The sequence below is a fragment of the Cupressus sempervirens genome, chromosome 3, assembly GCF_028749045.1.
Source record: "Cupressus sempervirens isolate cs-2001-9-10 chromosome 3, ASM2874904v1, whole genome shotgun sequence".
Classification (NCBI taxonomy): domain Eukaryota; kingdom Viridiplantae; phylum Streptophyta; class Pinopsida; order Cupressales; family Cupressaceae; genus Cupressus; species Cupressus sempervirens.
In genome coordinates, this window is record NC_143120.1 from 38,160,459 (window position 1) to 38,172,788 (window position 12,330).

Below are 12,330 nucleotides of genomic sequence, written 5' to 3' on the forward strand. Positions count from 1 at the left end.
ACTATGACTATTTTATTCAAAGTGGGATCCCTACTTTGAATTATAAAATCCCTAATGGGATCTCCACTATGACTATTTTATGACTATTTTATTCAAAGTGGGATTCCCACTTGAAATTATAAAACTCTAATGGGCTCTCCACTATGAATTTGATTTTCTAAATAATCATAATGGGATCTCCACTATGACTTTTTTTATTCAAAGTGGGGTCCCCACTTTAAATTATAAAATCTAATATGAATTTGATATTTTGATTAGACATAATGGGATCTCCACTATGACTATTTTATTCAAAGTGGGATCCCTAGTTTGAATTATAAAATCTAATGGATTCCCCACTATAAATATTCTATTCAAAGTGTGTCTCATACAAATGATTTTTAATTCATCTAAATCTCATCAAGGTAAATCCTAAACTCTACCCCAACCTTTTGAAAAATATCTATAAATAGGAGACATTCCAAGAGGGAAAAATGATCTCATTTTGGCTAATATTATGTTGCATGATTTGAAGACCTTCTTGCTTGTGGAGAACTTCTTGCTTCTTGTCTCATTCTTACATCCACTCTTTTGCCACCGTTATGCTGCAAGATTGAAGACTTATGCTTGTGGAGAACTTCTATTTCTTGTTTACATTCTCTCATCTATGGCATTTTAGCATATAGCATTTTAGCATAGTTGCATGTTAATGTAGTTTCTTTGCAATAGCTTAAATTACATAACATAATAGTGGGATTTGTAACACTTTCATATTGCTTAGCATAGTTGCATTTTGCATCCTCATTCTAGCTTAGCTTCCATTTTGTATTGCATCATTGAGGAACTCCTTGTGGAAATTTGTATTCTTGCATCTCATCTTTGGAACCTCCCATTGCATGGTTTACTAGAAAAAAGTGTATTTCTAAGGTTTGGCTAAGAGCCTTCTTATTCTTGAAATATACTCTCTTACACTCCATGGATAGGGAGCTCTAAGCCAACATCTCAAGCTTTCCAATATATGGAAAACTTTGGATAGAAGGGTTTAGAGAAGTGCACTTTTCTTAGTGTACAAGGGGTATCACCCCTAGTTTACCTCTTATATACTCATGAGCATCCTTAGGTAATGGTTTTGTGAAGATATTAGCAATTTTCTCCTTTGAGTTAACCTATTCCATCTTCACTTCTTTTTCTTGAGCTAATTTTCTCATGTAATGATACTTGATTGCAATGTGCTTTGTCTTTGTGTGCATCACTGAATTCTTTGATATATTGATAGCACTTGTATTATCACAATAAAGTATCATTGGTTCTATGATTTCTTTCTTCATTCCTTTGGTCGATACAATGTTTGTATAGTTAACAATAGCAGCAACATATTCAACTTCAGTAGTAGATTGTGAAGTACAACTCTTTTTCTTGCTTGTCCATGTAACTAGTCTCTTGCCTAGGAAAAATGCTCCTCCACTGGTGCTCTTTCTATCATCAATATTTCTAGCCCAATCAGCATCAGTGTAGCCTCTCAATTAGAATTTTTCATTCTTCTTGTAGTATAGATCAAACTCTTTTGTTCCTTTAAGATATATCATTATTCTCTCCATATCCATTAATTGATTCTCCCTAGGGTTAGTAAAGAATCTTGTAACTATTCCTATAGATAATGCAATATTAGGTCTGCTATGTACTACATATTGCAATTTACCAATCATAGACCTGTATAATGTTTGATTCACCTTAGTAGAGTCATCATTCTTTGACAACTTGTGTCCTATCACCATAGGTGTACTTACTAGTTTGAAATCTTCTAATCCAAAAGTCTTCAATATTTCTTTGATATACTTTGACTAAGTGATATATATACCATACTTCATCTCATAAACTTGCAAACCCAGAAAAAAATTAATTTCTCCAAACATAGACATTTCAAATTCTTGCTTCATCTGATTTGCAAAATCTTTACATAAAGCATCTTGTCCTCCAAATATGAAATCATCAATAAATATTTTAGATAGAAAAATACCTTTTCCTTTCTTTGTCTTTATGTATAAATTGATGTTATCATTAGTCCTTTCAAATCTAATCTTCACAAGATAAGTATGAAGTCTCTCATACCAGGCTCTTGGTGCTTGTTTCAAACCATATAGGGCTTTGTGCAGTCTACATACCATGTTCTTATTGTTATCATCAAAAAAACCTTATAGCTATTCAATTTAAACTTCTTGTTCTAGTATGCCATTCAGAAATGTAGATTTAACATCCATCTAATAAACTTTGAAACATTTGTATGCAATATAAGCAAGTAGAGTTCTTACTCCTTCCATTCTAGTAACAGGAGCAAATGCCTCCCCATAGTCAATTCCTTATTCTTGTGCATATCATTTGCAAACTAATCTTTCTTTATTTCTTGTGACTTCACCATTCTCGTTTAGCTTGTTACTGAATACCCACTTGGTGCCAATCACATTATTGTCTTTTGGTCTAGGAACTAGACTCCATCTTTTATTCTTCTCTATCTGTTCAATCTCTTCTTCCATGGCTTTGTACCAGTCCACATCTTCTAATGCATCTTTTACTATTTTGGGCTCCTTCATGCTTAGCAAACATGATTCACTTCTCAATCTATTTCTTGTCATTGGCCTAGTATTTTTATCTCCAATTATTTGATCAATAGGATAGTGTCTTTTGACATATTTGGACAATCTTGGCTCAACTCTTGTTTCTTCATTTTGTCCTTTAGCTTCAAAATCATTGCGTACATCTCTATTAGGTATCTTAGCATCTCTTTCATGTGTACTAATCTCAGAATTAGAATGTGCATCTTCTTCACTTTATAACTCAACATTTGAATATAGCTCAGTTCCTAAATGCAACTCAGTTCTTGAATGCAGCTTGGTTCTTGAGTGCAATTTAGTATTCATAGGATGTGACTTGGTAGTCATTGAAACTCATTGTTGGTTTGTAATTTGATTTGTAGCATCTTCTTTAGTATGCATTCCTTCATAAAAGTATACAAATGATTTGTATTCTTTTAGCTCTTTCATAGGTTTAGCCTCATGTACTTCTGTAAATTTATCAAAATTAACTTTTGCACTTTCCAAAATTTTGTTAATGTTAGTATTTAAACACTTATACGCTTTACTTCTTGTGGAGTATCCAAGGAATATACCTTCTTCACTTTTTGCATCAAGCTTTCCATTCCTAACATCTTTAAGAATGTAACACTTACTTACAAATACCTTAAAGTATTTTACATTGGATGGATATCCATACCATAGTTCAAAAGGTGTTGAATGAGTAAATTTCTTGATTTGTACATGGTTTAGGGTATATAAAATAGTACTTATAGCTTTTCTCCAATATTTTAGAGCATTTTGACATGGTCCATTATAGACCTATTTCTCCTTTTAGTAATCTCATTTTGTGGAGTGGTCCTAGGGGTAGATGTCTATCTTTTGATTCCTCTATCATTACAGAACATCTCAAACTCATTTGATATGAATTCTCCTCCTCTATCTAATCTCAAGCATTTCAAACTTTTACCTATTTCTTTCTCAACTCTTGCCAAGTACCACTTAAACATTTGAAAAGCATCAAATTTTTGTTTCAAAAACATAGCTATCATCATTCTAGAATAATCATCAATGAATATCATTATGTACTTATCTCCTCTGTAGCTTTGTACTTCAATTGGTCCACACAAGTCTATATGAACAATCTCTAGTATTTCTTTAGAGATATAAGCTTTACTCTTAAAGCTTGACTTTGTCATTTTTCCTAGCTAACTTTCTTCATGTTATTGATACTAACCAAGTTATCAAAATTAACATGACATAACCTCTTGTGCCAAAGCCATACATCATCAAATTTTGCAACATATCAATTAGCATCCTCTATGTCAAGATAGAATAGATTACTTCTAATTTGATCACCTTTTCCAATCAGTTTTCCATTTGTGTCATATATCTTAGTAGTCTTGTTTCTAATTTCAACCTTGCATCCCAAATTATTCAATTGTGACACACTCAACAAGTTATAATTTAGTCCTTCAACATAGTAAGCATTGTCACATGAAATCTTGTGTATGAATTTGATAGAACCTTTTCCTTTTATCAAACATGGTGCATCATTACCAAATCTTACACTATTTCCATCATAATAATTCAAGGTAATGAACTTAATTCTATCTCCAGTCATGTGATATGAGCATCCACTATCAATGATCCATCTATCATTTTTGTTCACATAAGTCACAAGTGCAACTACCTTATCTTCATTAGATTCATCCTTCATTGCAACATACACCACTTCATCATCATGTTCATCAGAATCGTCCCCATTTTCTTCTTCAACAATTTAGCATGACTTCTTTCCTTTTCCTTTGTAATCTTTGTTGTAATCTTCTCTTGTATTTTTGTACTTGTTTCCATCCCTATAATTCTTCTTTTATGTACATCTTGTAGCAATATGACCAACCTCATTGCAATTGAAACAAATGATGGGTAACTTACCTTTGAACTTGGCTTTACCTCTGTGAAATCTTCTTGCCACTAGTGTTTCCAATTGTTCAACATCTTCCTCATATGTATCACTATCACTAGATACATATTTTATCTTTCTCTTCTTCTTCTTCTACTTTACCTCATCAAAGCCCTTCAATAATAGCTAAGCTTTGAAAGCAGATTCAAGACTTCCAAGTTTGTAATTATCAAAGTTAGATAGCTCAAAAGCAGTGAGTCTACCTACTATAACTTCAAGGGTTAGATCATTTTCTCGAATACATCTTAGTTCTTGAATTATAGAAACTTTAATAGCATAAGTAGGCAGTAATGTTTTGAAGACTTTACTTAACACAATATCATCGTCTATATGACCAGTAGCTCCTCTTATTGCACTAACAACTTCTTTTATTCTAGCAATATATTGAACAATATTTTCACCTTCTTCCATTCTCATATCATCAAACTTACCTCTAAGACTCTTGAATTTGGCTCTTTGAACATTTTGTCTCCTCCATAGATAGTGTGTAAGGCATCCCACATTTTCGTTACAGTGTCACAACCTTTGATATCATCAAATTTGGCATAGCTTAGGGATGAGGCAATCTCCAACATCGCATGATTCTGTTCTTTCTTCTGCTTCATTTCTTCAATAGTTAGGGCTCCAACTAGATCAACATGTTCCATTGTAATGGTAGATTGTACATGATCTCCAAGTCCTACAAGGTGTAGCTTCATCAAACTTTTCCATGCAATAAAGTTATCTTTTTTGAGCTTGGGTACTTCTCTTTTAGACATCTCAATCTTCATGCTTCTAGTACCTTGAAACTAGTCCTATTAAGTAGATGGCTCTAATACCAATTGTTGGAATACTTTTAGAATAATTGAGAGGGGGTGGTGAATTAGTTATCCAAGGTCTAGATTTATAAATAACACTTTTCACAACTTATGGAATCCATAAAACATTCATACCCATGCATGCATCCATTAGGTAATTACTAAAATTTGTATATTATTGTCAAATAAACTTGCAAAAATGTAAAGCATGAAACACAATAGATTCATCAATACACTTGACACAAGAATTTGCGTGGAAACCCAATTTAGATAAAACCACTAATAACATGCACTCCTTTTCACTCTTTTAAAATGATGCCCTATGAAAGGCCAACCTTGTTAAAGATTAGAATACACACTGTTAAATGTGACTCAGTTAAGGGATTTCAATCACCCTGTTAGAAGTGAGCCTTGTTAGAGGACTTTAGGATTTTCACTTAGAATGTCACCCAGTTAAAGGATTTTCAAATGACTATGAGGTCAACCTTAATATAAAGGATTTACCCTAGAGTGATACAATTATTAGAGAGTAACAGTAGAGCTTTGATCTGATACAACTTACAACTTCTCTTGCAGATTACAGATCTCTGTTTAGTCCTTAATTTTGCTTGGCTTTCATACTTTGTAGCTCTAAAAACTTGTTCATCCTTCAAGCATTCATCTCCTTAAGCCTTCTTGTTTAACATATCATTGCAGACTCTTCTCTTGGGTCACTTGATGAAGCAAAACCATTAACTCCTTTTCTTCCTTAGGTTCTCATAGATGACAACTTTTGCTTCTTGACTAGACATTCTTATAAATAAGAAATTAGGATATTTTCTTGCTCATTTTTCATCATCCAATTTAGGGTTTTGGATGGATTAGGTAGGATGCAATGTATCTACCCCATATCTTGTCTTTTCTAGAAACTTTTCCTAGAATCCATTAGAATTCACCTAAACATGGTTTACATCAATTTCTATGACACTAGCTCATCAACCTTATCTTCCTCCTAGTTAACAAGTTTCAAGAAAACCAACTTGTCAACTTAGATTCTGTAACGCCCCGCCAAGGGATCCAAAAGAATTAACCTAAAGTTTCACTAAGTTAGCTAAACATTTTTTTTTTTTTTTAAAGTAAGAAAGTATAACATACACATAGTAGCGGAAGCAATAACATGTAATCATCGACAACATACATTGTAAGTTACATTTCTTAAAGATCCCAAGACGTTGAGTCACATTTAAATTTAATTAATTCTAAGTCTAACAAATATCACATATATATGAAAGAATAATCAGAAGTCCCATGTCCATATTATACATTTGTTCCGAATGCCTCTTGGCAAATTAATTCAGAATGCTCAATCATCCACTGTACAAGTCACAGGGTATGAAAGGCTTAAAAGAATATACATATGTAAAGATCAAGATACAACATCCTCAAATCCATAATACAAAGTAAAGTAAAACATATGAAACTATTCACCATACAAGATACATCCATAATGATAAAACATCTATCATAAAATCTAACCATCCATCATAATAATCCAAGAACATAGTGAAGGTAAATGCCAATCACGAAATCTCCAGCCACGGTGACCACGGAACGGATCTCAATGGTAAGAGTAAAAGCACTACCACCCGACTACGTGGAACCTAAATGGTCCACTCCCACCGCACTGAGGAGATAGTCTCAAGTCCCAAATAGGATAACAAAACCTATAATCATAAATACTCTCTAAGTCCAAGAAATCCTATAAGTATGCTAACTCAAGGGTTCCTAAAAAGATCGACATCTAAATCCCAGAGGTACCACAAGACACGTAGGAAACCTAATATGCAAGCGGGAAAGTGTCATCGCAAAAGTCATGTAGAAGTTACCCGAGCAATCCCTTAGGAATCTTGGGTCCCTACTGATCCTGCGGCCACTAGTATCCTCTCGTACTGACGAGGTCTACTATGGAATGCAAGGTCGTAACCAAGCGTTCTCTCTACCCCATCCTAGTCTGTACTAGCACTCAAGGCATGGGAGAGAACATACATTTATCTTGTTAGATTCATTTTCTCTCATTTAGTGTAAATGTTTTCACTTATTAAAAATAACTTACAATGGGTTTCTCAAGGCATCCTCTTAGGGCTCCGACCCCCATTGCAATCCACTTCCTGACTCTACACATAGATAACCTACCATAGGCTCATGAAATCATAAATCAAAGAATCATAATAAAACCACCTTAGTCCTATACAAGCAACTGAAAAACATCATAAAAGATAATCCACAAAATTACATCAGTTCTTCATGAGTAACAGATAATATCAAATAGTAATCATATGATCACGATAGTTCTCTACTAGCAACTGAAGGCATCAATTATAAGTCACAAAAACCAATGGTTCTCCAATGAGCAACCAGAAAGTATCTAAATAGTAAATTATAATACTGATCGAAGACTCCAAATGGTCAAGTCAACACATGACATCATCAAGAATATAACAAACATTTCAGTCTAAGCAACCAGAAGGTAATACAAGTATAACTGATCGAGACTCAGAAATGGTTATCAAATATAACTGATCGAGACTCAAAAATGGTTAAGTTAGGTATCTCAAATACATACACCTCAGCTTCACACAAGGAAACTGGAAAGCAATAACAAACAGTAAATACATCCATCATAGAGCATACTATCACATTACCTTGGTTGGTTTGAAAAGATCAAGAACAAATCATCCTAGCCTCACATTCACAAACCCCGAGCCTCTGGTAACATCCTAAACTGGTCAAAGCTAAACCAACCCCATAACACTAAAAGCATAGACAATATATAGAAAACATCATAGTCTCTCAATTGGTGTTGATTTGAAAAACATACAGATGAGTTAAACAATAAGGTTTCAGTTTTCAGTGTTTATATTCAAGTAGAAAGTTTTATAGTTCAATTTGATTGATAATATACTATTGAGTTAATGTGAGATTTCCATTTCCAGTTGAACGTATGTTTTAAACAGATAGAATCCATAGTTCACTTTTACAAATTATCCCGTTCCTAACTCCAAATGAAACACTTAATTACCCCTAGTTGATTTAAGTCAAAGTCCTAAAACAATCTAAGGGTAATATTTAAATTAATAATAATACTTGTTGATCTTTGATTATAATGATCTACACTTTCATTAAAAATAGTATTATAATATTAAACTTGCTTAAACAAATTTTTTATTTAATTAAATTTTAATTTAAATCAAACTTTAAATAAAGATTAATTAATAATACATAAAGGACCATATTACATTTATTAATAATTTATTTATTTATAAAATTATTAATAAATATTAATAAAATTTCAATATAATTTAAAATTTGATAAAGTTTAAATTAAACAATAATTATATTAATTAAAACAATTTTAAAACATTTTTAAAAAAAAATGATTAATAAAAATTAAATCGTTTTTATTTTTTTTTAAATAAAAAAATTGGCGTGTTTAAAGGCCCTGCGGCCGCAGGTGTTACTGCTGCCGCAGGCAGCAATACCACCTGTCGCGGTAGCGTGGGTGTGGGGCGTGGGAATTGGTGGCCCCACCCCACTCCAATATATATATATATTTTATATATATTATTTTTTTTTGTTTTAAATTTTCATTATTATTTTAAAAACAAATTAAGTTTTATTTTTAATTAGTTTTATTTAATTTTATATATTAAAAAAAAATTTCCTCCAAAGGATATATATATATTTTTTAATCTAGAATTTTCAATTTCAAAACAAAACCCTTACCAAATTAAGTCTTAATTTCTTAATCTAGAAAACAAGGGTTTTTAATAACTCATCTAGTCTCCATGGATATAGAAATTATTGAAGAGCAATTAATAAATTCACAATATTGAAAAGTTAAAACTTTCATCATAGAGAATTCAGATCTACAAACCCCAGACACGAAGAAGACAGGAAAGGATAATTGCGTAATAAATCGATAATCGAAAACACAAGACCCTACCTGATCCTGATGCTATTATGCAATCTCCAGGAACTGTAAAGGAATTCGCTCCTCTCAATAACCTTCCTTTGGGAAACTTTCTTGGTATCAGCTTTCTGTAATTCGCTTCCAAAAATTGTCTCCCAAAAATTCCCATCCAACTTCGTATCCCCCAAAGTTGTGATAAGCAATTTTTCCTCAATTCGGGGCACTAATTGTGCGTTCACCCGAGAAGACTCTTTGCACAACTCAGTTAACTCTAAATTAACCTTTATTATCTTTTCTTATTCTTTTGCATTCAACTTTCATGCACATTAAGTTGAATTATTAAATAACTTTATTTAATATTCCACTTGACTTCTATTCTTAATTAATTTATTAGTTTAATCTTATGTGCACTTTTAAGAAATTAAAATAACATTATTAATTTCTATAATTTAATCTTTTAATTTAATTCTCATATTTAAACTCATGCCTAGATCATGCGAACTAGAATTCTTAATAATTTAATATCTTTCAACTTTTAATTTATTTTAGAACTTAATTGATAACATATTTAATTAATTTAAATAACAATAATATTTAGCATTTATTTAAAAATGAACTCCAAATATATTATTATTAAATTAAATAAATATTATCCTATTCTAAATTTATCTTTGAACTTTAATCTCTAAATTTGATTCTTTTATTTAATTAATTAATTAATTAAATATAAAGATATCATAATAATTCTCTATTAAATTAAATCATTAATTAATCTTTTTAATTAGACTTAATTAATAGAAAAACAACAAGAACTCATAAAGCAACATACGAAAACCCATCATAGAAAAATACATACCAAATCAACAAAAAGGGTTATAATCACGAAATTACATCATTTGATGCATTCGGAGGGTACTTAACTCAGATACTTGTCCTAATTATCAATTAGGACAATTGGCTAAAGGGTTTAGGATTTGGACTTAAGAGTTTATCTCCCCTCTCTTACCATTGAGACAGTGCGATAGGGTACGCTCATCCTGACAATTCAGGGAAGTCGATACCCGGTACCTGCAACCTGCATAAAATCCACGCATGTACAAACACAATATTCTAAGCTAAACAGACAATGGTAGGAAGTGGTGCATCGTGTAGATCCCGACTAGCAGGTGACTACGACTCCCTTCCTTAACCACATCAGAAACACCATACATAAATAAAACAAACGCACACCATACACATGTAGTATGGGGTAAGTATCCATAAGAAGCACATGGAATAATAAACCATCTAACTAATCATCATCGATAACTGAAACCATTGAATAATCATCATACATGCATGAAATATAGAGTACCAAGTAATCTCATCATATAATAAACTGAGTGTAAAACAACATTTGATAATATCTAAAATAATAATACTAATCATCAAACATAATTTGGCCTAAAAGAGTTTGGCAATGATATCAGAAATGTAGCTCAAAAATTTAAACTAGGGGCAGGCACTACATCCACCCCCCTAAACTTAGGCTTACTCCTGGAAGCCTATAAACAAATAGGGATATAAATCCCGTAATCTAGATGCATCCTCCCATGTAGCTGAAGAGTCATCAGTAGGGTCCCATTGGACCCTTACCTACTCTATGGTTCGACCCCTAAGGGTCAACTCCCACTGCTCCAGAATACATATTGGCTCCAAAGCCAGCAGCCCGTCCTCTACCTGCAATGCATTCCAATCAAGAATATGTACAACATCAGGGATATACTGTCTAAGTACTGAAACATGGAAAACATCGTGAATGCGAGCAAGGTTGGGCGGTAAAGCAAGACGATAGGCAACTGGACCAATCCTCTCAAGAATATCGAATGGTCCCACAAAGCGAGGTGCTAGCTTTGAGCCCTTTCCATAACGGATCGGACTCTTCCGCGGATGCACTCTCAAGAAAATCTTCTCTCCCATAGCAAACTGCTTATCTGACCTATGTGCATCAGAATACTTCTTCTGCCTATCCTGTGCCGTTGTCAAGTGCTCTCGGATATGCACCACCTGTTGCTCCATGTCACGAAGCATCTCTGGCCCCAACAGGATGCGATCCTCAAGGCTATCCCAACTCAAAGGTGTACGACAAGGGCATCCATATAAGGCTTGGAAAGGTGCCATGCCAATAGAATTGTGATACCCATTGTTGTAAGCAAACTCCACTAGGCAGAGATAGTCTTCCCAATGAGTTTGCCTATCCATCATGTACATCCTCAACATATCTTCGAGAACCTGATTCACTCTCTCTGTCTGCCCATCTGTCTCTGGGTGATATGTTGAACTAAATTTCAACTGTGCTCCAAGATCATGTTGTAGTGATGTCCAAAATGCGGAAGTGAAAACATGATCCCTATCCAAAATGATCTTTCAGGGAATACCATGTAGTCTCACAATGTCACGCATGAAGACATTAGCTACTGAAGCTGCAGTCTAGGAAGACTTGATTGGTGCAAAATGTGCCACCTTGGTCAACCGGTCAACGGTGACCATGATAGCATCATGACGAAGAAGAGTCATAGGTAATCCTACTATGAAATCCATAGAGATGATGTCCCACTTCCATGAAGGAACGAGATTCGGTTGCAAAAGTCCTACCGGATGTTGGTGTTCTGCCTTGACTCTCTAACACTCAAGACATCTAGCCACAAAATCAGCAATGTCACGCTTCATCCCGGACCAATAGAATAAACGTTGCAAATCTACATGCATCTTCTTGACACCTGGATGTGCCGAGTAAGGTGCACAATGGGCCTCTGATAGGATCAATATGCAAAGCTCATCCAGTAGCGGCACATAGATCCTTCCTGAATGTCTCAAAAGGCCATCTGACTCTAGGACATAGCCTGAAAACTTACCCTCCAAGGGTCTCCCTGAATTGATCTCACTGCACACCTCCAGATACCATGAATCAGTGGAGAGTACCTGAAGTATCTGACACCTCAAATTGACACTAAGAGTCATAGATGGTATCACATGTTTCCTGTGACTCAAAGCATTAGCTACAACATTCTCCTTCCCTTGGATATACTTTAC